A 26,992-nucleotide genomic window follows, 5' to 3' on the forward strand; every position below is an offset into this window, starting at 1 on the left:
AGGAAGTAAAACTGCCAATAGTACCCTGTGTTCCCATGCGCTCACCCGCCCAAGTACTGACAGGGGCCAAAGTGGTTGCGCATCGGCAATCGGACATTTTCTTTCATTTTCTCTTTATCGGTTGAGAACCAGTGTATTCAAGATATTATGGCCATTGCCGAGTGAATGATGTAGCGCTTCCCGACGAGTCGGGTTCGGATCCTCTGTCAACTTCCACGCAGGGTGATGATCTTTTGGTCATCACACTCGCCAGCTGAAATCGGCGCTGCCTTTTCGTAGTAGTAAAAGAGCAGTGGCCCGTGGGGGGATCGAACCCACGACCTTCGCGTTATTAGCACGACGCTCTGACCAACTGAGCTAACGGGCCCCAGCAGATGCAGTTGCTCAGCCCTACGCTGGAAACTGGTGGCATGAAGCCGTACACCATTTCTATGGTCGTCGTGCGTCTGCTTCCCTAGTCTATATTCTGCTGACGGTCACGAAACAGTAGCTATATTGCGAGCAGGACGGGAAACGGCCGCTCGGACAGCTCAAACTTGTCACGACTCGTGTGGAAAAAATTCCGTTCCGGTACCGGGAATCGAACCCGGGCCTCCTGGGTGAAAGCCAGGTATCCTAGCCACTAGACCACACCGGATGCGGCCGTTTCGTTCGACCGTTCGTACGGTCGCTTGTCGCATTTCGTGTCGAGTGCCGCGTCGGCGCCCTTCTCTCTTTGCGAGCATCTTTGCACAGACTGACTGGCAAGGCGCGCACCTCAAACGCCGCAGAGCAATGCTTTTGGCTTCATGCTCTGCTGGGAGAAGAGGAAAAGGGAAGCTGTAAGTAGCAATAACAGGAGGTAAACATTTTCCCGCTGAAGCGTTGAAAAGTTGTGGATAACAAACAAGAACTACGTTGGCGCCCTAGCAACAGCGCCACCATCAGTCACAGAAAATTAAATGCCCCGGGTGAGGATCGAACTCACGACCTTAAGATTATGAGACTTACGCGCTGCCTACTGCGCTACCGAGGCACGGGTGCACCACTGGTCCTGGAAACTGGGTAAATACCGTACCCAATATTAGACGTAGAGACACTGTACTTCCTGGGTAACGTGTTCTGTTGCTACACGCGCACTGCCGGCCCAGTTGATTGCGGTGTTGCTGCAGCTGTTGCAACGATAGGCAGCACTCCTTGTCGTTAAAGCTCAGTGCCTCGGAGGCACCTGGACACAGCAACTTGTGAGGCCAAGCCGACGCTAGTCTGCAGAACATCATGCGAGCGTCCTAGTGGGGACCGGCGAGTGCTGCGTTCTCGGTTCTTCTCAAGGGAATCCAGCTATATATTCTTGCGGATCGTGCATCTCAAGCGCGCAAGCCACACGGCAGCATTATCGCGGGAAAAGCAAAATGATGCATCGGCCGGGAATCGAACCCGGGCCGCCCGCGTGGCAGGCGAGCATTCTACCACTGAACCACCGATGCTGGGGCCAGCGGCAACTTCACGCTGCTTCCCGAGCAGATGTCTCAAGGGAAAGTGGGACTGCCGTCAAGCGCCGTAGCATTCTGTGGAGAAGATGCTGCAGACGCTGAATCCTGCACTGCACTGCTTAAAAATGCCGCCAGAACGCGGTCCTCGCCGGCGCCGACTCTTGCCAAAGGATGCAAAATGTGCGCGGATACGCTGTCCGAATGCGTCTGGATGTGCTCCCCTAGCCTACCTCGAAATGCGCCTGCCAGGTACGATCACCTTCGGCCGCTGCCGACAGGCGGGAAGCCGACACAGCGCGGAGGCGGGGCGCTCGCTTGTGCGGTGGTGGTGTAATGGTCAGCATAGTTGCCTTCCAAGCAGTTGATCCGGGTTCGATTCCCGGCCACCGCAGCAGGCTTTTAATTTCGCGTATGAGTACTTTTGCCACGCGCTCTTAAATTATTGTTTTTCCGGCCTCCTACTCGCTGCATACCAGCCCTTAGTGTGTCTCGACTTGTCTCGACTTTGCTCGGCTGACGCGAGAGCTGACGCTCTCAAATCGGCCTATATCAAAACGACAAGCACGAGAAACGACTGAGAGAGGTAAAGAGAGGTGAGGCTAGGCGATGGACACACAGCACGCCCCCTTCATTTCACGGTGGCGTCTCCCTGACCGAATCGGGCTGCAGCTCCGAAAACTAAGGAGAAACAAAAATAGGAAGTAAAACTGCCAATAGTACCCTGTGTTCCCATGCGCTCACCCGCCCAAGTACTGACAGGGGCCAAAGTGGTTGCGCATCGGCAATCGGACATTTTCTTTCATTTTCTCTTTATCGGTTGAGAACCAGTGTATTCAAGATATTATGGCCATTGCCGAGTGAATGATGTAGCGCTTCCCGACGAGTCGGGTTCGGATCCTCTGTCAACTTCCACGCAGGGTGATGATCTTTTGGTCATCACACTCGCCAGCTGAAATCGGCGCTGCCTTTTCGTAGTAGTAAAAGAGCAGTGGCCCGTGGGGGGATCGAACCCACGACCTTCGCGTTATTAGCACGACGCTCTAACCAACTGAGCTAACGGGCCCCAGCAGATGCAGTTGCTCAGCCCTACGCTGGAAACTGGTGGCATGAAGCCGTACACCATTTCTATGGTCGTCGTGCGTCTGCTTCCCTAGTCTATATTCTGCTGACGGTCACGAAACAGTAGCTATATTGCGAGCAGGACGGGAAACGGCCGCTCGGACAGCTCAAACTTGTCACGACTCGTGTGGAAAAAATTCCGTTCCGGTACCGGGAATCGAACCCGGGCCTCCTGGGTGAAAGCCAGGTATCCTAGCCACTAGACCACACCGGATGCGGCCGTTTCGTTCGACCGTTCGTACGGTCGCTTGTCGCATTTCGTGTCGAGTGCCGCGTCGGCGCCCTTCTCTCTTTGCGAGCATCTTTGCACAGACTGACTGGCAAGGCGCGCACCTCAAACGCCGCAGAGCAATGCTTTTGGCTTCATGCTCTGCTGGGAGAAGAGGAAAAGGGAAGCTGTAAGTAGCAATAACAGGAGGTAAACATTTTCCCGCTGAAGCGTTGAAAAGTTGTGGATAACAAACAAGAACTACGTTGGCGCCCTAGCAACAGCGCCACCATCAGTCACAGAAAATTAAATGCCCCGGGTGAGGATCGAACTCACGACCTTAAGATTATGAGACTTACGCGCTGCCTACTGCGCTACCGAGGCACGGGTGCACCACTGGTCCTGGAAACTGGGTAAATACCGTACCCAATATTAGACGTAGAGACACTGTACTTCCTGGGTAACGTGTTCTGTTGCTACACGCGCACTGCCGGCCCAGTTGATTGCGGTGTTGCTGCAGCTGTTGCAACGATAGGCAGCACTCCTTGTCGTTAAAGCTCAGTGCCTCGGAGGCACCTGGACACAGCAACTTGTGAGGCCAAGCCGACGCTAGTCTGCAGAACATCATGCGAGCGTCCTAGTGGGGACCGGCGAGTGCTGCGTTCTCGGTTCTTCTCAAGGGAATCCAGCTATATATTCTTGCGGATCGTGCATCTCAAGCGCGCAAGCCACACGGCAGCATTATCGCGGGAAAAGCAAAATGATGCATCGGCCGGGAATCGAACCCGGGCCGCCCGCGTGGCAGGCGAGCATTCTACCACTGAACCACCGATGCTGGGGCCAGCGGCAACTTCACGCTGCTTCCCGAGCAGATGTCTCAAGGGAAAGTGGGACTGCCGTCAAGCGCCGTAGCATTCTGTGGAGAAGATGCTGCAGACGCTGAATCCTGCACTGCACTGCTTAAAAATGCCGCCAGAACGCGGTCCTCGCCGGCGCCGACTCTTGCCAAAGGATGCGAAATGTGCGCGGATACGCTGTCCGAATGCGTCTGGATGTGCTCCCCTAGCCTACCTCGAAATGCGCCTGCCAGGTACGATCACCTTCGGCCGCTGCCGACAGGCGGGAAGCCGACACAGCGCGGAGGCGGGGCGCTCGCTTGTGCGGTGGTGGTGTAATGGTCAGCATAGTTGCCTTCCAAGCAGTTGATCCGGGTTCGATTCCCGGCCACCGCAGCAGGCTTTTAATTTCGCGTATGAGTACTTTTGCCACGCGCTCTTAAATTATTGTTTTTCCGGCCTCCTACTCGCTGCATACCAGCCCTTAGTGTGTCTCGACTTGTCTCGACTTTGCTCGGCTGACGCGAGAGCTGACGCTCTCAAATCGGCCTATATCAAAACGACAAGCACGAGAAACGACTGAGAGAGGTAAAGAGAGGTGAGGCTAGGCGATGGACACACAGCACGCCCCCTTCATTTCACGGTGGCGTCTCCCTGACCGAATCGGGCTGCAGCTCCGAAAACTAAGGAGAAACAAAAATAGGAAGTAAAACTGCCAATAGTACCCTGTGTTCCCATGCGCTCACCCGCCCAAGTACTGACAGGGGCCAAAGTGGTTGCGCATCGGCAATCGGACATTTTCTTTCATTTTCTCTTTATCGGTTGAGAACCAGTGTATTCAAGATATTATGGCCATTGCCGAGTGAATGATGTAGCGCTTCCCGACGAGTCGGGTTCGGATCCTCTGTCAACTTCCACGCAGGGTGATGATCTTTTGGTCATCACACTCGCCAGCTGAAATCGGCGCTGCCTTTTCGTAGTAGTAAAAGAGCAGTGGCCCGTGGGGGGATCGAACCCACGACCTTCGCGTTATTAGCACGACGCTCTGACCAACTGAGCTAACGGGCCCCAGCAGATGCAGTTGCTCAGCCCTACGCTGGAAACTGGTGGCATGAAGCCGTACACCATTTCTATGGTCGTCGTGCGTCTGCTTCCCTAGTCTATATTCTGCTGACGGTCACGAAACAGTAGCTATATTGCGAGCAGGACGGGAAACGGCCGCTCGGACAGCTCAAACTTGTCACGACTCGTGTGGAAAAAATTCCGTTCCGGTACCGGGAATCGAACCCGGGCCTCCTGGGTGAAAGCCAGGTATCCTAGCCACTTTTTTTTTTTTTTTTTTTTTTTTTTTTTTTTTTTTTTTTTTTTTTGCCAGAGACCGCTTGGTTTGTTTTTGCGTCTTTTTGGAAGCCATCAGTAGGCCCATGACGGGGACAAAGAGGGCAGGGGTCAAAGAACTCGAGGCCTGGCCACGATGCCCCCGCCATTACTCCCACCGAATGGCTCCTTCAGTACATTTTACATGTTATAGAAAAGCGGTTGTAGTCGTGTGTGGTCTTTGCCTGCTCTTTTTATTATGGTGCGGAGCACTGTTTGTACGACGTCTGGGTGGAGATCTCATTGGAAGGCTGTCATTCGAGTGATCATTCAACAATCATTCGAGTAGGAAACATGTTATTTTACCTCAATATACCTCCAGCATTTATGAGACACATATTGGGGGGACCGACATAACAGAAATGGATAAAAGAAGAGGCATTGCCTTCAGCTTGAACGTAGATCTCATACTTCATTCCTTCAGTACCCCGAAAATAGTAACTTTATTGTTAGACTGTGCTTTTTAACCAACACCTATTCTTTCGAATAAAATGATCAACATGTTTCCATACATTTTCCTGTGGTCTGCATAGTGCTTAACTTTACTGTACTCCATTTTCATAAAAAGCTTGAATTCCGTTTCATCGTCACCACCTATTTTATTAAGAATGTAGTGGATAAACTGTCCCATTAACCAGTGTATTGCATTATTTTTGGTTTTGGGGTAATACTTAATTTCAGGTCTGAGAAGCATCATAGGAGTAATAGAATTGGGTGACGTTCGTTGCAGTAGTGCAAGACTTTTCCTGAGCCAAATCCAGTTGTTGAAATTTCCACCACACGTGAATCTATGAATCACGGTGTCAACCAGTTTACATGTCCGACATAAGGGGGTTTCAGCTTTCCCAATTTTATAAAGCCGTTCGTTGGTGCTGACAATATCATTGACGGCTTTGTACCATGCCGTTACCACATGTGAATTGAGTCCGTTAAAACTAATATTCTCCCAAATTGCATCCCAGTTGTAATTCATATATTTCGTGGCAATTTTATTTTTGCCTTCGTATTGTTGTCTTTCTCTCATGATATCTCGGGCTGCAATGTGCAGTGAAGTTCTGAGTTTCTCGTTAACATAGCTCAATTCTGTGTACAAGATTCTAACGTATCGCAGTCGGGGATTAATCTTTTGTACGTCTGCCGGTGGCTGAAGGCTTTCTGGTTGGACACATTGAAACAATTGTGTAGTAATACTGCCTGGGTTGGCGTGAAATATGCTTAAAGACCGTTTTATGAAAAGCGCAGAAGCTTTATTACGTATGTCCACCAGACCGAGGCCTCCATTTCTAGGATGTAAGGTCGCAGTTTTTAGGTTAACCCTGTAGATTTCCCCCTTCCATAAGAAATTTGCCACTCTCGACATTATTTTCTGAGCTATCAACTTCGGCAAGGGAAAAACTTGTGCCATATAGAATGCCTTTGAGAGAATGCATAAGTTAATGAACTTGACCCTCTGAACCTGGTTCATAAGTCGTTGTGTGTTCTCAATGAGGCCGCCTTGAATCTTTGTGGAAACCTCTTTCCAGTTGAGGGCTGTCATCCTCATGGGACATGCCGTCAGGATTGTCCCCAGGGTTTTGTGGGTGGTAACTGACTTCGCCCAATCGATGTGTATCCGGTCAAAACCCCGCATTCCCAAGATTGTACTTTTATTTTCGTTCTTTGTCGCACCCGATGCGCGGCAGTAAGTTTGAAGAATGGCCCCTAGTCGAATTACATCATCTTGCCCTCTTATGACGACACCAACATCGTCAGCATAGGCTCGCACTACAGTTTTCCTGCCAGTTATAGTTATGCCCTTTAACCTTTCATGAACACTTCGTAAAAAGGGCTCTAACGACACAACAAACAAAAACATAGATAAGGGACTTCCCTGTGGAATGCCGCGGTTTATTGGAATTTGCCGCGACAGCTGACAGTTGACGGCTAATTTAGCGTGCAGACCAGTAGCAATGTTTTTTAAAACATTAACAGTTTTGTGGACGAATCCCATTTTTGTCAGTACCTCAAACAGGAAACGGTGATTCACCGAGTCGAAGGCCTTATTAAAATCTATAAAGAGTAGAGCACATTTGATATTGGAAACTGATGCTAAGGCGATGATGTCTCTATATTCAGAAATTGTATTAAAAATACTTCTATTTGCTGCACATGACTGATGTTGACTAATTAATTTGTCGGTCAGAGGGGAAAGTCTCTTTTTTAAAATCCTGCATACTATTTTGTAGTCAGAGTTTAAGAGTGAAATAGGGCGGTAATTGTTTAAACTTTTCGTTCCTCTGTTTTTCGGTATAAGTACAATTTTGCTAGCTTTAAAATCTTCAGGTACCGTCTGCTCGTTAAAAATCTCATTGACAATGCATGTAAAAGTGTCACCAATTAAAAACCAGAATTTTAAGTAAAATTCTACAGGCAGTCCGTCGGGTCCAGCAGATTTATTTAACGGGGACTTGGTTATTATCTCACGAACCTCTTCCTTACTGACTTCAGAAAGGATTTCGTCGTTTTCAGAACTCGTCAATTGTGGGGATAAAACACTGAGAACCTCTTGCAGAGACCCCTCGTGAGGTGGGCTGGAAGAATATAACTCGTGGTAGTATTGGTATACTGCATGGAGAATCTCCTTCTGAGACGTGAGTGTAGTCCCATTGGATGTTTTAATTTCACTAATGACAGTTCGTCGCCTATTCTTTGCATGCCGAAGCAGATGATATAAGGATGTTGTTTCATCATCTACCACCGACTTCGCCTTTGACTTCAGTTTTAAGCCTGCCATCTGCTGTCTTTTAAAGGCGAGTAATTTCGCTTTAGTGTGTTTGATGTCGTGTAATCTAATGGTTGACACGTTTGCCTGTGCATAGAGGTCCCGCAACAATCTGTAATAGAATTCCATACTGTTTTTTAACTCCTGCGCTCTTTCTCTGCTGTATCTGATACACACTTTTCTCAGTCTCGGTTTTGCAACCTTAATCCACCAATCTAATACTGTGGGGTGCCTGTCGATCGATCGCAGACATAAGGTCCACGCTTCTGATACTGCGTCTGCCAAATCTTGCTCTTTTAAGAGAGAGACATTTAGATGCCACTGGTTCCTAAAAATCTTAATCGGCTGTGGAGCTAAATTAATGCACGCCTTCATACTGCAGTGGTCACTAAAATATACAGGTACGATTTCGGAATTAAGGAGAGATCGTTCTAAGTTTTGGGAAACATAAATTCTGTCTATTCTACTACGCGAAGTCTGTGTTATATACGTATATTCAACATTCGTGGGATATTTTAGTTCCCATGCGTCCTTAAGTTTTAAGTCGGTTACTAGGCGTTTAAGTTCCAACGAACCGTTAAAGTGTGGTTGTTGATCCTTACGATTTAACACACAGTTAAAATCACCGCCCATTATAAAACTGTTTGGGTTTCGACGTAATAAATATATAATTTCCTCTTTATAAAATGCTGCCCTGTCCTGTCTATTACTATTTCCTGAGGGCGCATATAAGTTAATCAATGTGGTACCTAAAACGTTTATACTAATGGCCCTTCCAGATTCCAAACGCTCTACTTGAGACACGGGAATTCCTTCCCTGAGCAGAACCGCTGTTCCTGTATGTGTTTCACAAGATACGTTAACAATGGCGGTATATCCTGGTATTGCAAGAGACGTCGTTACAACCTCCTGTAGCAACGCGATATCGGTTCCAGAGTCATACAAAAATTCCTTGAGAGCAGCTAGCTTTAATGAGGTTCGAATTTTATTTATATTTATCGTTGTGATAGTGTATGCTTGCATCTGTAACTGGCTATTGGCCACCTAAAACCTTGGTCAAAAACTGTTATACTTTTGGTATGCTGAAATCCGTTTTAGAACTACAGTCGTTTAGAATTCTGCATTATTCCTCGTAACACGGTTGCTAAACGTTAGCTTGTCTTCCATTGTCATCCCGTACCTTAGTACTGAGGGGCTGTTCGACATTGAGTGTATCAGGAGGCTCATCTGGAGCACCTTCTCTGACAATGTCATATCGTATATTTTTCTGCGATTTCACATCTGACTTGTCGGCTTTTTGTTTGGGTTGGGTGCGAGAAACAGTAAGATTCGGTTGTGGTTTTAGCGTACGGCGGTGGACGCCCTGAAAACTCTGACCTGATTTTGTTGTGGCAGCACTCGGCGTGGCCGCTGCAGCAACAGTGTCGCGAGAGATCTGGTTTGTAAACACTGCCTGCTGTTTACATGCTACCTTCGTGTGTTGTGATGCTTGCGACGGTGTTTGCTTATGTTCCGGTTCAGGAGTAAACACTTCCTCTCGTTTACACTCTGGTGCCGGTTGTTGTGCTGTTGCGGTGTCGCGGTGTTGTTGTTCTACCGCTTCCGCGAACTTCCCGTCTGTAAACAGCTGATTATCGCTGTTTACAGCTGGGCAAGTTGTCACTGCCTCGGGGACTTCTACTTTATCACTGTCGGAGGCGGCCGTTTCATTTTCTGGCAATGAGCGGGACGTATCAGAAACTGTGATTAAATCCACTTGCATTTCGCCTTGGGGCACAGGCAGAGTTTCATCGCTAGCTTTCTGTTTACGTACAGCAGGAGATTGTCGGGAGGTTTCATCATCGGATTGATCATCTGTATGTTCAAGTGGTCGTTTCTTGTTTAGTACGTCCAACTCTCGGGCAGAAGAATCACAATTCAAGCGTGGTACCAGGGGTGGAAAATCACTACCATCAACAGCAATATTTCCAGAACTAGGTACAGGATCCGAACCCTCATCCTGTTTGGCTGTATTATCAGTTGCCAAAACTTCGCTCAAGGTCATCTTGCGCCGTTGGACTAAATTCGTTTTTAGTACAAAAACACGACGAGGACAGTCCTGCCTTAAATGACCCGATTCATTGCATATATGGCACGTAGGGGTTTGACCAGTATAAATCACGTGGGCTTTATGCCCGTCAACAGTTATATGAGATGGGATATTAGACTTTACTTCCATCTCTACCGAACGAATACCATTGAAGCTCTGAATTTTAAATTGCTTCGACCACCGTTCGTTAACTATATCCTTAACCTCACCATATTGAGACAGGGCAACCTTGATTTTCTCATTATCTATCTCGATAGGTAAATTTAACACCCGCACAGATCTATAAAGAGCATCAGCTCTCCTAATAGCTACTTTACTTGTAGTGCCGTCTCTATGCAAAAATTCTACATGATACCCGAATTTTCCAATAATCTTATCCACCGAAACGGGGCTCAAAAATTTTACGAAAACACAGTAGTTGTCAGTGTCTAGCTGAGTGGTATGCACCATATCAGAATTAATGCCAAGTACCTGATCGAGCCAATCATGAATTTCCAGAGCAGTCGGCTGAACACGTCGTGTGTCCTTGGCGAACGCAAAAACCAGCGTATTCTTCCTCACAGTTGTAGCCATGGTATGCAGAAATCAAGGGGAGATTCCGGTAATTACCGAAAACTCCACAAACGATAAATGAACGTCGGTAGAAAACACTCAACAGAACACAGTAGGCAGAATAATCACAAGTTACACACGAAGAAAAATCACAAAAAACAAGGACACCGAAACGCAAATGTAAACACTGGCGAAGCACTGACTACGCGCAGCAAACGGCGGCACGTCCGTACGCGTCGGCAGCTAGAGCCAGAATGCCACTAGACCACACCGGATGCGGCCGTTTCGTTCGACCGTTCGTACGGTCGCTTGTCGCATTTCGTGTCGAGTGCCGCGTCGGCGCCCTTCTCTCTTTGCGAGCATCTTTGCACAGACTGACTGGCAAGGCGCGCACCTCAAACGCCGCAGAGCAATGCTTTTGGCTTCATGCTCTGCTGGGAGAAGAGGAAAAGGGAAGCTGTAAGTAGCAATAACAGGAGGTAAACATTTTCCCGCTGAAGCGTTGAAAAGTTGTGGATAACAAACAAGAACTACGTTGGCGCCCTAGCAACAGCGCCACCATCAGTCACAGAAAATTAAATGCCCCGGGTGAGGATCGAACTCACGACCTTAAGATTATGAGACTTACGCGCTGCCTACTGCGCTACCGAGGCACGGGTGCACCACTGGTCCTGGAAACTGGGTAAATACCGTACCCAATATTAGACGTAGAGACACTGTACTTCCTGGGTAACGTGTTCTGTTGCTACACGCGCACTGCCGGCCCAGTTGATTGCGGTGTTGCTGCAGCTGTTGCAACGATAGGCAGCACTCCTTGTCGTTAAAGCTCAGTGCCTCGGAGGCACCTGGACACAGCAACTTGTGAGGCCAAGCCGACGCTAGTCTGCAGAACATCATGCGAGCGTCCTAGTGGGGACCGGCGAGTGCTGCGTTCTCGGTTCTTCTCAAGGGAATCCAGCTATATATTCTTGCGGATCGTGCATCTCAAGCGCGCAAGCCACACGGCAGCATTATCGCGGGAAAAGCAAAATGATGCATCGGCCGGGAATCGAACCCGGGCCGCCCGCGTGGCAGGCGAGCATTCTACCACTGAACCACCGATGCTGGGGCCAGCGGCAACTTCACGCTGCTTCCCGAGCAGATGTCTCAAGGGAAAGTGGGACTGCCGTCAAGCGCCGTAGCATTCTGTGGAGAAGATGCTGCAGACGCTGAATCCTGCACTGCACTGCTTAAAAATGCCGCCAGAACGCGGTCCTCGCCGGCGCCGACTCTTGCCAAAGGATGCGAAATGTGCGCGGATACGCTGTCCGAATGCGTCTGGATGTGCTCCCCTAGCCTACCTCGAAATGCGCCTGCCAGGTACGATCACCTTCGGCCGCTGCCGACAGGCGGGAAGCCGACACAGCGCGGAGGCGGGGCGCTCGCTTGTGCGGTGGTGGTGTAATGGTCAGCATAGTTGCCTTCCAAGCAGTTGATCCGGGTTCGATTCCCGGCCACCGCAGCAGGCTTTTAATTTCGCGTATGAGTACTTTTGCCACGCGCTCTTAAATTATTGTTTTTCCGGCCTCCTACTCGCTGCATACCAGCCCTTAGTGTGTCTCGACTTGTCTCGACTTTGCTCGGCTGACGCGAGAGCTGACGCTCTCAAATCGGCCTATATCAAAACGACAAGCACGAGAAACGACTGAGAGAGGTAAAGAGAGGTGAGGCTAGGCGATGGACACACAGCACGCCCCCTTCATTTCACGGTGGCGTCTCCCTGACCGAATCGGGCTGCAGCTCCGAAAACTAAGGAGAAACAAAAATAGGAAGTAAAACTGCCAATAGTACCCTGTGTTCCCATGCGCTCACCCGCCCAAGTACTGACAGGGGCCAAAGTGGTTGCGCATCGGCAATCGGACATTTTCTTTCATTTTCTCTTTATCGGTTGAGAACCAGTGTATTCAAGATATTATGGCCATTGCCGAGTGAATGATGTAGCGCTTCCCGACGAGTCGGGTTCGGATCCTCTGTCAACTTCCACGCAGGGTGATGATCTTTTGGTCATCACACTCGCCAGCTGAAATCGGCGCTGCCTTTTCGTAGTAGTAAAAGAGCAGTGGCCCGTGGGGGGATCGAACCCACGACCTTCGCGTTATTAGCACGACGCTCTAACCAACTGAGCTAACGGGCCCCAGCAGATGCAGTTGCTCAGCCCTACGCTGGAAACTGGTGGCATGAAGCCGTACACCATTTCTATGGTCGTCGTGCGTCTGCTTCCCTAGTCTATATTCTGCTGACGGTCACGAAACAGTAGCTATATTGCGAGCAGGACGGGAAACGGCCGCTCGGACAGCTCAAACTTGTCACGACTCGTGTGGAAAAAATTCCGTTCCGGTACCGGGAATCGAACCCGGGCCTCCTGGGTGAAAGCCAGGTATCCTAGCCACTAGACCACACCGGATGCGGCCGTTTCGTTCGACCGTTCGTACGGTCGCTTGTCGCATTTCGTGTCGAGTGCCGCGTCGGCGCCCTTCTCTCTTTGCGAGCATCTTTGCACAGACTGACTGGCAAGGCGCGCACCTCAAACGCCGCAGAGCAATGCTTTTGGCTTCATGCTCTGCTGGGAGAAGAGGAAAAGGGAAGCTGTAAGTAGCAATAACAGGAGGTAAACATTTTCCCGCTGAAGCGTTGAAAAGTTGTGGATAACAAACAAGAACTACGTTGGCGCCCTAGCAACAGCGCCACCATCAGTCACAGAAAATTAAATGCCCCGGGTGAGGATCGAACTCACGACCTTAAGATTATGAGACTTACGCGCTGCCTACTGCGCTACCGAGGCACGGGTGCACCACTGGTCCTGGAAACTGGGTAAATACTGTACCCAATATTAGACGTAGAGACACTGTACTTCCTGGGTAACGTGTTCTGTTGCTACACGCGCACTGCCGGCCCAGTTGATTGCGGTGTTGCTGCAGCTGTTGCAACGATAGGCAGCACTCCTTGTCGTTAAAGCTCAGTGCCTCGGAGGCACCTGGACACAGCAACTTGTGAGGCCAAGCCGACGCTAGTCTGCAGAACATCATGCGAGCGTCCTAGTGGGGACCGGCGAGTGCTGCGTTCTCGGTTCTTCTCAAGGGAATCCAGCTATATATTCTTGCGGATCGTGCATCTCAAGCGCGCAAGCCACACGGCAGCATTATTGCGGGAAAAGCAAAATGATGCATCGGCCGGGAATCGAACCCGGGCCGCCCGCGTGGCAGGCGAGCATTCTACCACTGAACCACCGATGCTGGGGCCAGCGGCAACTTCACGCTGCTTCCCGAGCAGATGTCTCAAGGGAAAGTGGGACTGCCGTCAAGCGCCGTAGCATTCTGTGGAGAAGATGCTGCAGACGCTGAATCCTGCACTGCACTGCTTAAAAATGCCGCCAGAACGCGGTCCTCGCCGGCGCCGACTCTTGCCAAAGGATGCAAAATGTGCGCGGATACGCTGTCCGAATGCGTCTGGATGTGCTCCCCTAGCCTACCTCGAAATGCGCCTGCCAGGTACGATCACCTTCGGCCGCTGCCGACAGGCGGGAAGCCGACACAGCGCGGAGGCGGGGCGCTCGCTTGTGCGGTGGTGGTGTAATGGTCAGCATAGTTGCCTTCCAAGCAGTTGATCCGGGTTCGATTCCCGGCCACCGCAGCAGGCTTTTAATTTCGCGTATGAGTACTTTTGCCACGCGCTCTTAAATTATTGTTTTTCCGGCCTCCTACTCGCTGCATACCAGCCCTTAGTGTGTCTCGACTTGTCTCGACTTTGCTCGGCTGACGCGAGAGCTGACGCTCTCAAATCGGCCTATATCAAAACGACAAGCACGAGAAACGACTGAGAGAGGTAAAGAGAGGTGAGGCTAGGCGATGGACACACAGCACGCCCCCTTCATTTCACGGTGGCGTCTCCCTGACCGAATCGGGCTGCAGCTCCGAAAACTAAGGAGAAACAAAAATAGGAAGTAAAACTGCCAATAGTACCCTGTGTTCCCATGCGCTCACCCGCCCAAGTACTGACAGGGGCCAAAGTGGTTGCGCATCGGCAATCGGACATTTTCTTTCATTTTCTCTTTATCGGTTGAGAACCAGTGTATTCAAGATATTATGGCCATTGCCGAGTGAATGATGTAGCGCTTCCCGACGAGTCGGGTTCGGATCCTCTGTCAACTTCCACGCAGGGTGATGATCTTTTGGTCATCACACTCGCCAGCTGAAATCGGCGCTGCCTTTTCGTAGTAGTAAAAGAGCAGTGGCCCGTGGGGGGATCGAACCCACGACCTTCGCGTTATTAGCACGACGCTCTAACCAACTGAGCTAACGGGCCCCAGCAGATGCAGTTGCTCAGCCCTACGCTGGAAACTGGTGGCATGAAGCCGTACACCATTTCTATGGTCGTCGTGCGTCTGCTTCCCTAGTCTATATTCTGCTGACGGTCACGAAACAGTAGCTATATTGCGAGCAGGACGGGAAACGGCCGCTCGGACAGCTCAAACTTGTCACGACTCGTGTGGAAAAAATTCCGTTCCGGTACCGGGAATCGAACCCGGGCCTCCTGGGTGAAAGCCAGGTATCCTAGCCACTAGACCACACCGGATGCGGCCGTTTCGTTCGACCGTTCGTACGGTCGCTTGTCGCATTTCGTGTCGAGTGCCGCGTCGGCGCCCTTCTCTCTTTGCGAGCATCTTTGCACAGACTGACTGGCAAGGCGCGCACCTCAAACGCCGCAGAGCAATGCTTTTGGCTTCATGCTCTGCTGGGAGAAGAGGAAAAGGGAAGCTGTAAGTAGCAATAACAGGAGGTAAACATTTTCCCGCTGAAGCGTTGAAAAGTTGTGGATAACAAACAAGAACTACGTTGGCGCCCTAGCAACAGCGCCACCATCAGTCACAGAAAATTAAATGCCCCGGGTGAGGATCGAACTCACGACCTTAAGATTATGAGACTTACGCGCTGCCTACTGCGCTACCGAGGCACGGGTGCACCACTGGTCCTGGAAACTGGGTAAATACCGTACCCAATATTAGACGTAGAGACACTGTACTTCCTGGGTAACGTGTTCTGTTGCTACACGCGCACTGCCGGCCCAGTTGATTGCGGTGTTGCTGCAGCTGTTGCAACGATAGGCAGCACTCCTTGTCGTTAAAGCTCAGTGCCTCGGAGGCACCTGGACACAGCAACTTGTGAGGCCAAGCCGACGCTAGTCTGCAGAACATCATGCGAGCGTCCTAGTGGGGACCGGCGAGTGCTGCGTTCTCGGTTCTTCTCAAGGGAATCCAGCTATATATTCTTGCGGATCGTGCATCTCAAGCGCGCAAGCCACACGGCAGCATTATCGCGGGAAAAGCAAAATGATGCATCGGCCGGGAATCGAACCCGGGCCGCCCGCGTGGCAGGCGAGCATTCTACCACTGAACCACCGATGCTGGGGCCAGCGGCAACTTCACGCTGCTTCCCGAGCAGATGTCTCAAGGGAAAGTGGGACTGCCGTCAAGCGCCGTAGCATTCTGTGGAGAAGATGCTGCAGACGCTGAATCCTGCACTGCACTGCTTAAAAATGCCGCCAGAACGCGGTCCTCGCCGGCGCCGACTCTTGCCAAAGGATGCGAAATGTGCGCGGATACGCTGTCCGAATGCGTCTGGATGTGCTCCCCTAGCCTACCTCGAAATGCGCCTGCCAGGTACGATCACCTTCGGCCGCTGCCGACAGGCGGGAAGCCGACACAGCGCGGAGGCGGGGCGCTCGCTTGTGCGGTGGTGGTGTAATGGTCAGCATAGTTGCCTTCCAAGCAGTTGATCCGGGTTCGATTCCCGGCCACCGCAGCAGGCTTTTAATTTCGCGTATGAGTACTTTTGCCACGCGCTCTTAAATTATTGTTTTTCCGGCCTCCTACTCGCTGCATACCAGCCCTTAGTGTGTCTCGACTTGTCTCGACTTTGCTCGGCTGACGCGAGAGCTGACGCTCTCAAATCGGCCTATATCAAAACGACAAGCACGAGAAACGACTGAGAGAGGTAAAGAGAGGTGAGGCTAGGCGATGGACACACAGCACGCCCCCTTCATTTCACGGTGGCGTCTCCCTGACCGAATCGGGCTGCAGCTCCGAAAACTAAGGAGAAACAAAAATAGGAAGTAAAACTGCCAATAGTACCCTGTGTTCCCATGCGCTCACCCGCCCAAGTACTGACAGGGGCCAAAGTGGTTGCGCATCGGCAATCGGACATTTTCTTTCATTTTCTCTTTATCGGTTGAGAACCAGTGTATTCAAGATATTATGGCCATTGCCGAGTGAATGATGTAGCGCTTCCCGACGAGTCGGGTTCGGATCCTCTGTCAACTTCCACGCAGGGTGATGATCTTTTGGTCATCACACTCGCCAGCTGAAATCGGCGCTGCCTTTTCGTAGTAGTAAAAGAGCAGTGGCCCGTGGGGGGATCGAACCCACGACCTTCGCGTTATTAGCACGACGCTCTAACCAACTGAGCTAACGGGCCCCAGCAGATGCAGTTGCTCAGCCCTACGCTGGAAACTGGTGGCATGAAGCCGTACACCATTTCTATGGTCGTCGTGCGTCTGCTTCCCTAGTCTATATTCTGCTGACGGTCACGAAACAGTAGCTATATTGCGAGCAGGACGGGAAACGGCCGCTCGGACAGCTCAAACTTGTCACGACTCGTGTGGAAAAAATTCCGTTCCGGTACCGGGAATCGAACCCGGGCCTCCTGGGTGAAAGCCAGGTATCCTAGCCACTAGACCACACCGGATGCGGCCGTTTCGTTCGACCGTTCGTACGGTCGCTTGTCGCATTTCGTGTCGAGTGCCGCGTCGGCGCCCTTCTCTCTTTGCGAGCATCTTTGCACAGACTGACTGGCAAGGCGCGCACCTCAAACGCCGCAGAGCAATGCTTTTGGCTTCATGCTCTGCTGGGAGAAGAGGAAAAGGGAAGCTGTAAGTAGCAATAACAGGAGGTAAACATTTTCCCGCTGAAGCGTTGAAAAGTTGTGGATAACAAACAAGAACTACGTTGGCGCCCTAGCAACAGCGCCACCATCAGTCACAGAAAATTAAATGCCCCGGGTGAGGATCGAACTCACGACCTTAAGATTATGAGACTTACGCGCTGCCTACTGCGCTACCGAGGCACGGGTGCACCACTGGTCCTGGAAACTGGGTAAATACCGTACCCAATATTAGACGTAGAGACACTGTACTTCCTGGGTAACGTGTTCTGTTGCTACACGCGCACTGCCGGCCCAGTTGATTGCGGTGTTGCTGCAGCTGTTGCAACGATAGGCAGCACTCCTTGTCGTTAAAGCTCAGTGCCTCGGAGGCACCTGGACACAGCAACTTGTGAGGCCAAGCCGACGCTAGTCTGCAGAACATCATGCGAGCGTCCTAGTGGGGACCGGCGAGTGCTGCGTTCTCGGTTCTTCTCAAGGGAATCCAGCTATATATTCTTGCGGATCGTGCATCTCAAGCGCGCAAGCCACACGGCAGCATTATCGCGGGAAAAGCAAAATGATGCATCGGCCGGGAATCGAACCCGGGCCGCCCGCGTGGCAGGCGAGCATTCTACCACTGAACCACCGATGCTGGGGCCAGCGGCAACTTCACGCTGCTTCCCGAGCAGATGTCTCAAGGGAAAGTGGGACTGCCGTCAAGCGCCGTAGCATTCTGTGGAGAAGATGCTGCAGACGCTGAATCCTGCACTGCACTGCTTAAAAATGCCGCCAGAACGCGGTCCTCGCCGGCGCCGACTCTTGCCAAAGGATGCGAAATGTGCGCGGATACGCTGTCCGAATGCGTCTGGATGTGCTCCCCTAGCCTACCTCGAAATGCGCCTGCCAGGTACGATCACCTTCGGCCGCTGCCGACAGGCGGGAAGCCGACACAGCGCGGAGGCGGGGCGCTCGCTTGTGCGGTGGTGGTGTAATGGTCAGCATAGTTGCCTTCCAAGCAGTTGATCCGGGTTCGATTCCCGGCCACCGCAGCAGGCTTTTAATTTCGCGTATGAGTACTTTTGCCACGCGCTCTTAAATTATTGTTTTTCCGGCCTCCTACTCGCTGCATACCAGCCCTTAGTGTGTCTCGACTTGTCTCGACTTTGCTCGGCTGACGCGAGAGCTGACGCTCTCAAATCGGCCTATATCAAAACGACAAGCACGAGAAACGACTGAGAGAGGTAAAGAGAGGTGAGGCTAGGCGATGGACACACAGCACGCCCCCTTCATTTCACGGTGGCGTCTCCCTGACCGAATCGGGCTGCAGCTCCGAAAACTAAGGAGAAACAAAAATAGGAAGTAAAACTGCCAATAGTACCCTGTGTTCCCATGCGCTCACCCGCCCAAGTACTGACAGGGGCCAAAGTGGTTGCGCATCGGCAATCGGACATTTTCTTTCATTTTCTCTTTATCGGTTGAGAACCAGTGTATTCAAGATATTATGGCCATTGCCGAGTGAATGATGTAGCGCTTCCCGACGAGTCGGGTTCGGATCCTCTGTCAACTTCCACGCAGGGTGATGATCTTTTGGTCATCACACTCGCCAGCTGAAATCGGCGCTGCCTTTTCGTAGTAGTAAAAGAGCAGTGGCCCGTGGGGGGATCGAACCCACGACCTTCGCGTTATTAGCACGACGCTCTAACCAACTGAGCTAACGGGCCCCAGCAGATGCAGTTGCTCAGCCCTACGCTGGAAACTGGTGGCATGAAGCCGTACACCATTTCTATGGTCGTCGTGCGTCTGCTTCCCTAGTCTATATTCTGCTGACGGTCACGAAACAGTAGCTATATTGCGAGCAGGACGGGAAACGGCCGCTCGGACAGCTCAAACTTGTCACGACTCGTGTGGAAAAAATTCCGTTCCGGTACCGGGAATCGAACCCGGGCCTCCTGGGTGAAAGCCAGGTATCCTAGCCACTAGACCACACCGGATGCGGCCGTTTCGTTCGACCGTTCGTACGGTCGCTTGTCGCATTTCGTGTCGAGTGCCGCGTCGGCGCCCTTCTCTCTTTGCGAGCATCTTTGCACAGACTGACTGGCAAGGCGCGCACCTCAAACGCCGCAGAGCAATGCTTTTGGCTTCATGCTCTGCTGGGAGAAGAGGAAAAGGGAAGCTGTAAGTAGCAATAACAGGAGGTAAACATTTTCCCGCTGAAGCGTTGAAAAGTTGTGGATAACAAACAAGAACTACGTTGGCGCCCTAGCAACAGCGCCACCATCAGTCACAGAAAATTAAATGCCCCGGGTGAGGATCGAACTCACGACCTTAAGATTATGAGACTTACGCGCTGCCTACTGCGCTACCGAGGCACGGGTGCACCACTGGTCCTGGAAACTGGGTAAATACCGTACCCAATATTAGACGTAGAGACACTGTACTTCCTGGGTAACGTGTTCTGTTGCTACACGCGCACTGCCGGCCCAGTTGATTGCGGTGTTGCTGCAGCTGTTGCAACGATAGGCAGCACTCCTTGTCGTTAAAGCTCAGTGCCTCGGAGGCACCTGGACACAGCAACTTGTGAGGCCAAGCCGACGCTAGTCTGCAGAACATCATGCGAGCGTCCTAGTGGGGACCGGCGAGTGCTGCGTTCTCGGTTCTTCTCAAGGGAATCCAGCTATATATTCTTGCGGATCGTGCATCTCAAGCGCGCAAGCCACACGGCAGCATTATCGCGGGAAAAGCAAAATGATGCATCGGCCGGGAATCGAACCCGGGCCGCCCGCGTGGCAGGCGAGCATTCTACCACTGAACCACCGATGCTGGGGCCAGCGGCAACTTCACGCTGCTTCCCGAGCAGATGTCTCAAGGGAAAGTGGGACTGCCGTCAAGCGCCGTAGCATTCTGTGGAGAAGATGCTGCAGACGCTGAATCCTGCACTGCACTGCTTAAAAATGCCGCCAGAACGCGGTCCTCGCCGGCGCCGACTCTTGCCAAAGGATGCGAAATGTGCGCGGATACGCTGTCCGAATGCGTCTGGATGTGCTCCCCTAGCCTACCTCGAATTGCGCCTGCCAGGTACGATCACCTTCGGCCGCTGCCGACAGGCGGGAAGCCGACACAGCGCGGAGGCGGGGCGCTCGCTTGTGCGGTGGTGGTGTAATGGTCAGCATAGTTGCCTTCCAAGCAGTTGATCCGGGTTCGATTCCCGGCCACCGCAGCAGGCTTTTAATTTCGCGTATGAGTACTTTTGCCACGCGCTCTTAAATTATTGTTTTTCCGGCCTCCTACTCGCTGCATACCAGCCCTTAGTGTGTCTCGACTTGTCTCGACTTTGCTCGGCTGACGCGAGAGCTGACGCTCTCAAATCGGCCTATATCAAAACGACAAGCACGAGAAACGACTGAGAGAGGTAAAGAGAGGTGAGGCTAGGCGATGGACACACAGCACGCCCCCTTCATTTCACGGTGGCGTCTCCCTGACCGAATCGGGCTGCAGCTCCGAAAACTAAGGAGAAACAAAAATAGGAAGTAAAACTGCCAATAGTACCCTGTGTTCCCATGCGCTCACCCGCCCAAGTACTGACAGGGGCCAAAGTGGTTGCGCATCGGCAATCGGACATTTTCTTTCATTTTCTCTTTATCGGTTGAGAACCAGTGTATTCAAGATATTATGGCCATTGCCGAGTGAATGATGTAGCGCTTCCCGACGAGTCGGGTTCGGATCCTCTGTCAACTTCCACGCAGGGTGATGATCTTTTGGTCATCACACTCGCCAGCTGAAATCGGCGCTGCCTTTTCGTAGTAGTAAAAGAGTAGTGGCCCGTGGGGGGATCGAACCCACGACCTTCGCGTTATTAGCACGACGCTCTAACCAACTGAGCTAACGGACCCCAGCAGATGCAGTTGCTCAGCCCTACGCTGGAAACTGGTGGCATGAAGCCGTACACCATTTCTATGGTCGTCGTGCGTCTGCTTCCCTAGTCTATATTCTGCTGACGGTCACGAAACAGTAGCTATATTGCGAGCAGGACGGGAAACGGCCGCTCGGACAGCTCAAACTTGTCACGACTCGTGTGGAAAAAATTCCGTTCCGGTACCGGGAATCGAACCCGGGCCTCCTGGGTGAAAGCCAGGTATCCTAGCCACTAGACCACACCGGATGCGGCCGTTTCGTTCGACCGTTCGTACGGTCGCTTGTCGCATTTCGTGTCGAGTGCCGCGTCGGCGCCCTTCTCTCTTTGCGAGCATCTTTGCACAGACTGACTGGCAAGGCGCGCACCTCAAACGCCGCAGAGCAATGCTTTTGGCTTCATGCTCTGCTGGGAGAAGAGGAAAAGGGAAGCTGTAAGTAGCAATAACAGGAGGTAAACATTTTCCCGCTGAAGCGTTGAAAAGTTGTGGATAACAAACAAGAACTACGTTGGCGCCCTAGCAACAGCGCCACCATCAGTCACAGAAAATTAAATGCCCCGGGTGAGGATCGAACTCACGACCTTAAGATTATGAGACTTACGCGCTGCCTACTGCGCTACCGAGGCACGGGTGCACCACTGGTCCTGGAAACTGGGTAAATACCGTACCCAATATTAGACGTAGAGACACTGTACTTCCTGGGTAACGTGTTCTGTTGCTACACGCGCACTGCCGGCCCAGTTGATTGCGGTGTTGCTGCAGCTGTTGCAACGATAGGCAGCACTCCTTGTCGTTAAAGCTCAGTGCCTCGGAGGCACCTGGACACAGCAACTTGTGAGGCCAAGCCGACGCTAGTCTGCAGAACATCATGCGAGCGTCCTAGTGGGGACCGGCGAGTGCTGCGTTCTCGGTTCTTCTCAAGGGAATCCAGCTATATATTCTTGCGGATCGTGCATCTCAAGCGCGCAAGCCACACGGCAGCATTATCGCGGGAAAAGCAAAATGATGCATCGGCCGGGAATCGAACCCGGGCCGCCCGCGTGGCAGGCGAGCATTCTACCACTGAACCACCGATGCTGGGGCCAGCGGCAACTTCACGCTGCTTCCCGAGCAGATGTCTCAAGGGAAAGTGGGACTGCCGTCAAGCGCCGTAGCATTCTGTGGAGAAGATGCTGCAGACGCTGAATCCTGCACTGCACTGCTTAAAAATGCCGCCAGAACGCGGTCCTCGCCGGCGCCGACTCTTGCCAAAGGATGCGAAATGTGCGCGGATACGCTGTCCGAATGCGTCTGGATGTGCTCCCCTAGCCTACCTCGAAATGCGCCTGCCAGGTACGATCACCTTCGGCCGCTGCCGACAGGCGGGAAGCCGACACAGCGCGGAGGCGGGGCGCTCGCTTGTGCGGTGGTGGTGTAATGGTCAGCATAGTTGCCTTCCAAGCAGTTGATCCGGGTTCGATTCCCGGCCACCGCAGCAGGCTTTTAATTTCGCGTATGAGTACTTTTGCCACGCGCTCTTAAATTATTGTTTTTCCGGCCTCCTACTCGCTGCATACCAGCCCTTAGTGTGTCTCGACTTGTCTCGACTTTGCTCGGCTGACGCGAGAGCTGACGCTCTCAAATCGGCCTATATCAAAACGACAAGCACGAGAAACGACTGAGAGAGGTAAAGAGAGGTGAGGCTAGGCGATGGACACACAGCACGCCCCCTTCATTTCACGGTGGCGTCTCCCTGACCGAATCGGGCTGCAGCTCCGAAAACTAAGGAGAAACAAAAATAGGAAGTAAAACTGCCAATAGTACCCTGTGTTCCCATGCGCTCACCCGCCCAAGTACTGACAGGGGCCAAAGTGGTTGCGCATCGGCAATCGGACATTTTCTTTCATTTTCTCTTTATCGGTTGAGAACCAGTGTATTCAAGATATTATGGCCATTGCCGAGTGAATGATGTAGCGCTTCCCGACGAGTCGGGTTCGGATCCTCTGTCAACTTCCACGCAGGGTGATGATCTTTTGGTCATCACACTCGCCAGCTGAAATCGGCGCTGCCTTTTCGTAGTAGTAAAAGAGCAGTGGCCCGTGGGGGGATCGAACCCACGACCTTCGCGTTATTAGCACGACGCTCTAACCAACTGAGCTAACGGGCCCCAGCAGATGCAGTTGCTCAGCCCTACGCTGGAAACTGGTGGCATGAAGCCGTACACCATTTCTATGGTCGTCGTGCGTCTGCTTCCCTAGTCTATATTCTGCTGACGGTCACGAAACAGTAGCTATATTGCGAGCAGGACGGGAAACGGCCGCTCGGACAGCTCAAACTTGTCACGACTCGTGTGGAAAAAATTCCGTTCCGGTACCGGGAATCGAACCCGGGCCTCCTGGGTGAAAGCCAGGTATCCTAGCCACTAGACCACACCGGATGCGGCCGTTTCGTTCGACCGTTCGTACGGTCGCTTGTCGCATTTCGTGTCGAGTGCCGCGTCGGCGCCCTTCTCTCTTTGCGAGCATCTTTGCACAGACTGACTGGCAAGGCGCGCACCTCAAACGCCGCAGAGCAATGCTTTTGGCTTCATGCTCTGCTGGGAGAAGAGGAAAAGGGAAGCTGTAAGTAGCAATAACAGGAGGTAAACATTTTCCCGCTGAAGCGTTGAAAAGTTGTGGATAACAAACAAGAACTACGTTGGCGCCCTAGCAACAGCGCCACCATCAGTCACAGAAAATTAAATGCCCCGGGTGAGGATCGAACTCACGACCTTAAGATTATGAGACTTACGCGCTGCCTACTGCGCTACCGAGGCACGGGTGCACCACTGGTCCTGGAAACTGGGTAAATACCGTACCCAATATTAGACGTAGAGACACTGTACTTCCTGGGTAACGTGTTCTGTTGCTACACGCGCACTGCCGGCCCAGTTGATTGCGGTGTTGCTGCAGCTGTTGCAACGATAGGCAGCACTCCTTGTCGTTAAAGCTCAGTGCCTCGGAGGCACCTGGACACAGCAACTTGTGAGGCCAAGCCGACGCTAGTCTGCAGAACATCATGCGAGCGTCCTAGTGGGGACCGGCGAGTGCTGCGTTCTCGGTTCTTCTCAAGGGAATCCAGCTATATATTCTTGCGGATCGTGCATCTCAAGCGCGCAAGCCACACGGCAGCATTATCGCGGGAAAAGCAAAATGATGCATCGGCCGGGAATCGAACCCGGGCCGCCCGCGTGGCAGGCGAGCATTCTACCACTGAACCACCGATGCTGGGGCCAGCGGCAACTTCACGCTGCTTCCCGAGCAGATGTCTCAAGGGAAAGTGGGACTGCCGTCAAGCGCCGTAGCATTCTGTGGAGAAGATGCTGCAGACGCTGAATCCTGCACTGCACTGCTTAAAAATGCCGCCAGAACGCGGTCCTCGCCGGCGCCGACTCTTGCCAAAGGATGCGAAATGTGCGCGGATACGCTGTCCGAATGCGTCTGGATGTGCTCCCCTAGCCTACCTCGAATTGCGCCTGCCAGGTACGATCACCTTCGGCCGCTGCCGACAGGCGGGAAGCCGACACAGCGCGGAGGCGGGGCGCTCGCTTGTGCGGTGGTGGTGTAATGGTCAGCATAGTTGCCTTCCAAGCAGTTGATCCGGGTTCGATTCCCGGCCACCGCAGCAGGCTTTTAATTTCGCGTATGAGTACTTTTGCCACGCGCTCTTAAATTATTGTTTTTCCGGCCTCCTACTCGCTGCATACCAGCCCTTAGTGTGTCTCGACTTGTCTCGACTTTGCTCGGCTGACGCGAGAGCTGACGCTCTCAAATCGGCCTATATCAAAACGACAAGCACGAGAAACGACTGAGAGAGGTAAAGAGAGGTGAGGCTAGGCGATGGACACACAGCACGCCCCCTTCATTTCACGGTGGCGTCTCCCTGACCGAATCGGGCTGCAGCTCCGAAAACTAAGGAGAAACAAAAATAGGAAGTAAAACTGCCAATAGTACCCTGTGTTCCCATGCGCTCACCCGCCCAAGTACTGACAGGGGCCAAAGTGGTTGCGCATCGGCAATCGGACATTTTCTTTCATTTTCTCTTTATCGGTTGAGAACCAGTGTATTCAAGATATTATGGCCATTGCCGAGTGAATGATGTAGCGCTTCCCGACGAGTCGGGTTCGGATCCTCTGTCAACTTCCACGCAGGGTGATGATCTTTTGGTCATCACACTCGCCAGCTGAAATCGGCGCTGCCTTTTCGTAGTAGTAAAAGAGTAGTGGCCCGTGGGGGGATCGAACCCACGACCTTCGCGTTATTAGCACGACGCTCTAACCAACTGAGCTAACGGACCCCAGCAGATGCAGTTGCTCAGCCCTACGCTGGAAACTGGTGGCATGAAGCCGTACACCATTTCTATGGTCGTCGTGCGTCTGCTTCCCTAGTCTATATTCTGCTGACGGTCACGAAACAGTAGCTATATTGCGAGCAGGACGGGAAACGGCCGCTCGGACAGCTCAAACTTGTCACGACTCGTGTGGAAAAAATTCCGTTCCGGTACCGGGAATCGAACCCGGGCCTCCTGGGTGAAAGCCAGGTATCCTAGCCACTAGACCACACCGGATGCGGCCGTTTCGTTCGACCGTTCGTACGGTCGCTTGTCGCATTTCGTGTCGAGTGCCGCGTCGGCGCCCTTCTCTCTTTGCGAGCATCTTTGCACAGACTGACTGGCAAGGCGCGCACCTCAAACGCCGCAGAGCAATGCTTTTGGCTTCATGCTCTGCTGGGAGAAGAGGAAAAGGGAAGCTGTAAGTAGCAATAACAGGAGGTAAACATTTTCCCGCTGAAGCGTTGAAAAGTTGTGGATAACAAACAAGAACTACGTTGGCGCCCTAGCAACAGCGCCACCATCAGTCACAGAAAATTAAATGCCCCGGGTGAGGATCGAACTCACGACCTTAAGATTATGAGACTTACGCGCTGCCTACTGCGCTACCGAGGCACGGGTGCACCACTGGTCCTGGAAACTGGGTAAATACCGTACCCAATATTAGACGTAGAGACACTGTACTTCCTGGGTAACGTGTTCTGTTGCTACACGCGCACTGCCGGCCCAGTTGATTGCGGTGTTGCTGCAGCTGTTGCAACGATAGGCAGCACTCCTTGTCGTTAAAGCTCAGTGCCTCGGAGGCACCTGGACACAGCAACTTGTGAGGCCAAGCCGACGCTAGTCTGCAGAACATCATGCGAGCGTCCTAGTGGGGACCGGCGAGTGCTGCGTTCTCGGTTCTTCTCAAGGGAATCCAGCTATATATTCTTGCGGATCGTGCATCTCAAGCGCGCAAGCCACACGGCAGCATTATCGCGGGAAAAGCAAAATGATGCATCGGCCGGGAATCGAACCCGGGCCGCCCGCGTGGCAGGCGAGCATTCTACCACTGAACCACCGATGCTGGGGCCAGCGGCAACTTCACGCTGCTTCCCGAGCAGATGTCTCAAGGGAAAGTGGGACTGCCGTCAAGCGCCGTAGCATTCTGTGGAGAAGATGCTGCAGACGCTGAATCCTGCACTGCACTGCTTAAAAATGCCGCCAGAACGCGGTCCTCGCCGGCGCCGACTCTTGCCAAAGGATGCGAAATGTGCGCGGATACGCTGTCCGAATGCGTCTGGATGTGCTCCCCTAGCCTACCTCGAAATGCGCCTGCCAGGTACGATCACCTTCGGCCGCTGCCGACAGGCGGGAAGCCGACA

The 26,992-nt window shown here is 52.4% G+C and overlaps 48 non-coding genes across 48 annotated transcripts; 9 read left to right on the top strand and 39 right to left on the bottom strand.

Moving 5' to 3' along the window:
• Positions 1-293: 293 nt before the first annotated feature.
• Positions 294-367, bottom strand: Trnai-aau. The gene has a single exon. It is a non-coding gene; the product is annotated as a tRNA-Ile (tRNA).
• A 198-nt stretch (positions 368-565) lies between these two features.
• Trnae-uuc lies at positions 566-637 on the bottom strand. Its single transcript has one exon. It is a non-coding gene; the product is annotated as a tRNA-Glu (tRNA).
• Positions 638-942: 305 nt separating this feature from the next.
• Positions 943-1,015, bottom strand: Trnam-cau. The gene has a single exon. It is a non-coding gene; the product is annotated as a tRNA-Met (tRNA).
• A 380-nt stretch (positions 1,016-1,395) lies between these two features.
• Positions 1,396-1,466, bottom strand: Trnag-gcc. Its single transcript has one exon. It is a non-coding gene; the product is annotated as a tRNA-Gly (tRNA).
• Positions 1,467-1,791: 325 nt separating this feature from the next.
• On the top strand, positions 1,792-1,863 carry Trnag-ucc. Its single transcript has one exon. It is a non-coding gene; the product is annotated as a tRNA-Gly (tRNA).
• A 598-nt stretch (positions 1,864-2,461) lies between these two features.
• On the bottom strand, positions 2,462-2,535 carry Trnai-aau. Its single transcript has one exon. It is a non-coding gene; the product is annotated as a tRNA-Ile (tRNA).
• Positions 2,536-2,733: 198 nt separating this feature from the next.
• Trnae-uuc lies at positions 2,734-2,805 on the bottom strand. The gene has a single exon. It is a non-coding gene; the product is annotated as a tRNA-Glu (tRNA).
• Positions 2,806-3,110: 305 nt separating this feature from the next.
• Positions 3,111-3,183, bottom strand: Trnam-cau. The gene has a single exon. It is a non-coding gene; the product is annotated as a tRNA-Met (tRNA).
• Positions 3,184-3,563: 380 nt separating this feature from the next.
• Trnag-gcc lies at positions 3,564-3,634 on the bottom strand. Its single transcript has one exon. It is a non-coding gene; the product is annotated as a tRNA-Gly (tRNA).
• Positions 3,635-3,959: 325 nt separating this feature from the next.
• Trnag-ucc lies at positions 3,960-4,031 on the top strand. Its single transcript has one exon. It is a non-coding gene; the product is annotated as a tRNA-Gly (tRNA).
• Positions 4,032-4,629: 598 nt separating this feature from the next.
• Positions 4,630-4,703, bottom strand: Trnai-aau. The gene has a single exon. It is a non-coding gene; the product is annotated as a tRNA-Ile (tRNA).
• A 6,291-nt stretch (positions 4,704-10,994) lies between these two features.
• Positions 10,995-11,067, bottom strand: Trnam-cau. Its single transcript has one exon. It is a non-coding gene; the product is annotated as a tRNA-Met (tRNA).
• Positions 11,068-11,447: 380 nt separating this feature from the next.
• On the bottom strand, positions 11,448-11,518 carry Trnag-gcc. The gene has a single exon. It is a non-coding gene; the product is annotated as a tRNA-Gly (tRNA).
• Positions 11,519-11,843: 325 nt separating this feature from the next.
• Positions 11,844-11,915, top strand: Trnag-ucc. The gene has a single exon. It is a non-coding gene; the product is annotated as a tRNA-Gly (tRNA).
• A 598-nt stretch (positions 11,916-12,513) lies between these two features.
• Positions 12,514-12,587, bottom strand: Trnai-aau. The gene has a single exon. It is a non-coding gene; the product is annotated as a tRNA-Ile (tRNA).
• Positions 12,588-12,785: 198 nt separating this feature from the next.
• Positions 12,786-12,857, bottom strand: Trnae-uuc. The gene has a single exon. It is a non-coding gene; the product is annotated as a tRNA-Glu (tRNA).
• Positions 12,858-13,162: 305 nt separating this feature from the next.
• Trnam-cau lies at positions 13,163-13,235 on the bottom strand. The gene has a single exon. It is a non-coding gene; the product is annotated as a tRNA-Met (tRNA).
• Positions 13,236-13,615: 380 nt separating this feature from the next.
• On the bottom strand, positions 13,616-13,686 carry Trnag-gcc. Its single transcript has one exon. It is a non-coding gene; the product is annotated as a tRNA-Gly (tRNA).
• A 325-nt stretch (positions 13,687-14,011) lies between these two features.
• Trnag-ucc lies at positions 14,012-14,083 on the top strand. The gene has a single exon. It is a non-coding gene; the product is annotated as a tRNA-Gly (tRNA).
• Positions 14,084-14,681: 598 nt separating this feature from the next.
• Trnai-aau lies at positions 14,682-14,755 on the bottom strand. Its single transcript has one exon. It is a non-coding gene; the product is annotated as a tRNA-Ile (tRNA).
• Positions 14,756-14,953: 198 nt separating this feature from the next.
• Trnae-uuc lies at positions 14,954-15,025 on the bottom strand. The gene has a single exon. It is a non-coding gene; the product is annotated as a tRNA-Glu (tRNA).
• A 305-nt stretch (positions 15,026-15,330) lies between these two features.
• Positions 15,331-15,403, bottom strand: Trnam-cau. Its single transcript has one exon. It is a non-coding gene; the product is annotated as a tRNA-Met (tRNA).
• A 380-nt stretch (positions 15,404-15,783) lies between these two features.
• On the bottom strand, positions 15,784-15,854 carry Trnag-gcc. The gene has a single exon. It is a non-coding gene; the product is annotated as a tRNA-Gly (tRNA).
• Positions 15,855-16,179: 325 nt separating this feature from the next.
• Positions 16,180-16,251, top strand: Trnag-ucc. The gene has a single exon. It is a non-coding gene; the product is annotated as a tRNA-Gly (tRNA).
• Positions 16,252-16,849: 598 nt separating this feature from the next.
• Trnai-aau lies at positions 16,850-16,923 on the bottom strand. The gene has a single exon. It is a non-coding gene; the product is annotated as a tRNA-Ile (tRNA).
• A 198-nt stretch (positions 16,924-17,121) lies between these two features.
• Positions 17,122-17,193, bottom strand: Trnae-uuc. The gene has a single exon. It is a non-coding gene; the product is annotated as a tRNA-Glu (tRNA).
• A 305-nt stretch (positions 17,194-17,498) lies between these two features.
• Trnam-cau lies at positions 17,499-17,571 on the bottom strand. Its single transcript has one exon. It is a non-coding gene; the product is annotated as a tRNA-Met (tRNA).
• A 380-nt stretch (positions 17,572-17,951) lies between these two features.
• Trnag-gcc lies at positions 17,952-18,022 on the bottom strand. Its single transcript has one exon. It is a non-coding gene; the product is annotated as a tRNA-Gly (tRNA).
• A 325-nt stretch (positions 18,023-18,347) lies between these two features.
• Trnag-ucc lies at positions 18,348-18,419 on the top strand. The gene has a single exon. It is a non-coding gene; the product is annotated as a tRNA-Gly (tRNA).
• Positions 18,420-19,017: 598 nt separating this feature from the next.
• Positions 19,018-19,091, bottom strand: Trnai-aau. The gene has a single exon. It is a non-coding gene; the product is annotated as a tRNA-Ile (tRNA).
• A 198-nt stretch (positions 19,092-19,289) lies between these two features.
• On the bottom strand, positions 19,290-19,361 carry Trnae-uuc. The gene has a single exon. It is a non-coding gene; the product is annotated as a tRNA-Glu (tRNA).
• A 305-nt stretch (positions 19,362-19,666) lies between these two features.
• Trnam-cau lies at positions 19,667-19,739 on the bottom strand. Its single transcript has one exon. It is a non-coding gene; the product is annotated as a tRNA-Met (tRNA).
• Positions 19,740-20,119: 380 nt separating this feature from the next.
• Positions 20,120-20,190, bottom strand: Trnag-gcc. The gene has a single exon. It is a non-coding gene; the product is annotated as a tRNA-Gly (tRNA).
• A 325-nt stretch (positions 20,191-20,515) lies between these two features.
• Positions 20,516-20,587, top strand: Trnag-ucc. The gene has a single exon. It is a non-coding gene; the product is annotated as a tRNA-Gly (tRNA).
• Positions 20,588-21,185: 598 nt separating this feature from the next.
• On the bottom strand, positions 21,186-21,259 carry Trnai-aau. Its single transcript has one exon. It is a non-coding gene; the product is annotated as a tRNA-Ile (tRNA).
• A 198-nt stretch (positions 21,260-21,457) lies between these two features.
• Trnae-uuc lies at positions 21,458-21,529 on the bottom strand. Its single transcript has one exon. It is a non-coding gene; the product is annotated as a tRNA-Glu (tRNA).
• A 305-nt stretch (positions 21,530-21,834) lies between these two features.
• On the bottom strand, positions 21,835-21,907 carry Trnam-cau. Its single transcript has one exon. It is a non-coding gene; the product is annotated as a tRNA-Met (tRNA).
• Positions 21,908-22,287: 380 nt separating this feature from the next.
• Positions 22,288-22,358, bottom strand: Trnag-gcc. The gene has a single exon. It is a non-coding gene; the product is annotated as a tRNA-Gly (tRNA).
• Positions 22,359-22,683: 325 nt separating this feature from the next.
• Trnag-ucc lies at positions 22,684-22,755 on the top strand. The gene has a single exon. It is a non-coding gene; the product is annotated as a tRNA-Gly (tRNA).
• A 598-nt stretch (positions 22,756-23,353) lies between these two features.
• Positions 23,354-23,427, bottom strand: Trnai-aau. The gene has a single exon. It is a non-coding gene; the product is annotated as a tRNA-Ile (tRNA).
• Positions 23,428-23,625: 198 nt separating this feature from the next.
• Positions 23,626-23,697, bottom strand: Trnae-uuc. Its single transcript has one exon. It is a non-coding gene; the product is annotated as a tRNA-Glu (tRNA).
• Positions 23,698-24,002: 305 nt separating this feature from the next.
• On the bottom strand, positions 24,003-24,075 carry Trnam-cau. The gene has a single exon. It is a non-coding gene; the product is annotated as a tRNA-Met (tRNA).
• A 380-nt stretch (positions 24,076-24,455) lies between these two features.
• Positions 24,456-24,526, bottom strand: Trnag-gcc. The gene has a single exon. It is a non-coding gene; the product is annotated as a tRNA-Gly (tRNA).
• A 325-nt stretch (positions 24,527-24,851) lies between these two features.
• Trnag-ucc lies at positions 24,852-24,923 on the top strand. Its single transcript has one exon. It is a non-coding gene; the product is annotated as a tRNA-Gly (tRNA).
• Positions 24,924-25,521: 598 nt separating this feature from the next.
• Trnai-aau lies at positions 25,522-25,595 on the bottom strand. The gene has a single exon. It is a non-coding gene; the product is annotated as a tRNA-Ile (tRNA).
• Positions 25,596-25,793: 198 nt separating this feature from the next.
• On the bottom strand, positions 25,794-25,865 carry Trnae-uuc. The gene has a single exon. It is a non-coding gene; the product is annotated as a tRNA-Glu (tRNA).
• Positions 25,866-26,170: 305 nt separating this feature from the next.
• Trnam-cau lies at positions 26,171-26,243 on the bottom strand. Its single transcript has one exon. It is a non-coding gene; the product is annotated as a tRNA-Met (tRNA).
• Positions 26,244-26,623: 380 nt separating this feature from the next.
• Trnag-gcc lies at positions 26,624-26,694 on the bottom strand. The gene has a single exon. It is a non-coding gene; the product is annotated as a tRNA-Gly (tRNA).
• Positions 26,695-26,992: the final 298 nt, after the last annotated feature.

Source organism: Schistocerca piceifrons, unplaced genomic scaffold (assembly GCF_021461385.2).
Source record: "Schistocerca piceifrons isolate TAMUIC-IGC-003096 unplaced genomic scaffold, iqSchPice1.1 HiC_scaffold_693, whole genome shotgun sequence".
NCBI classification, from domain to species: Eukaryota; Metazoa; Arthropoda; class Insecta; order Orthoptera; family Acrididae; genus Schistocerca; species Schistocerca piceifrons.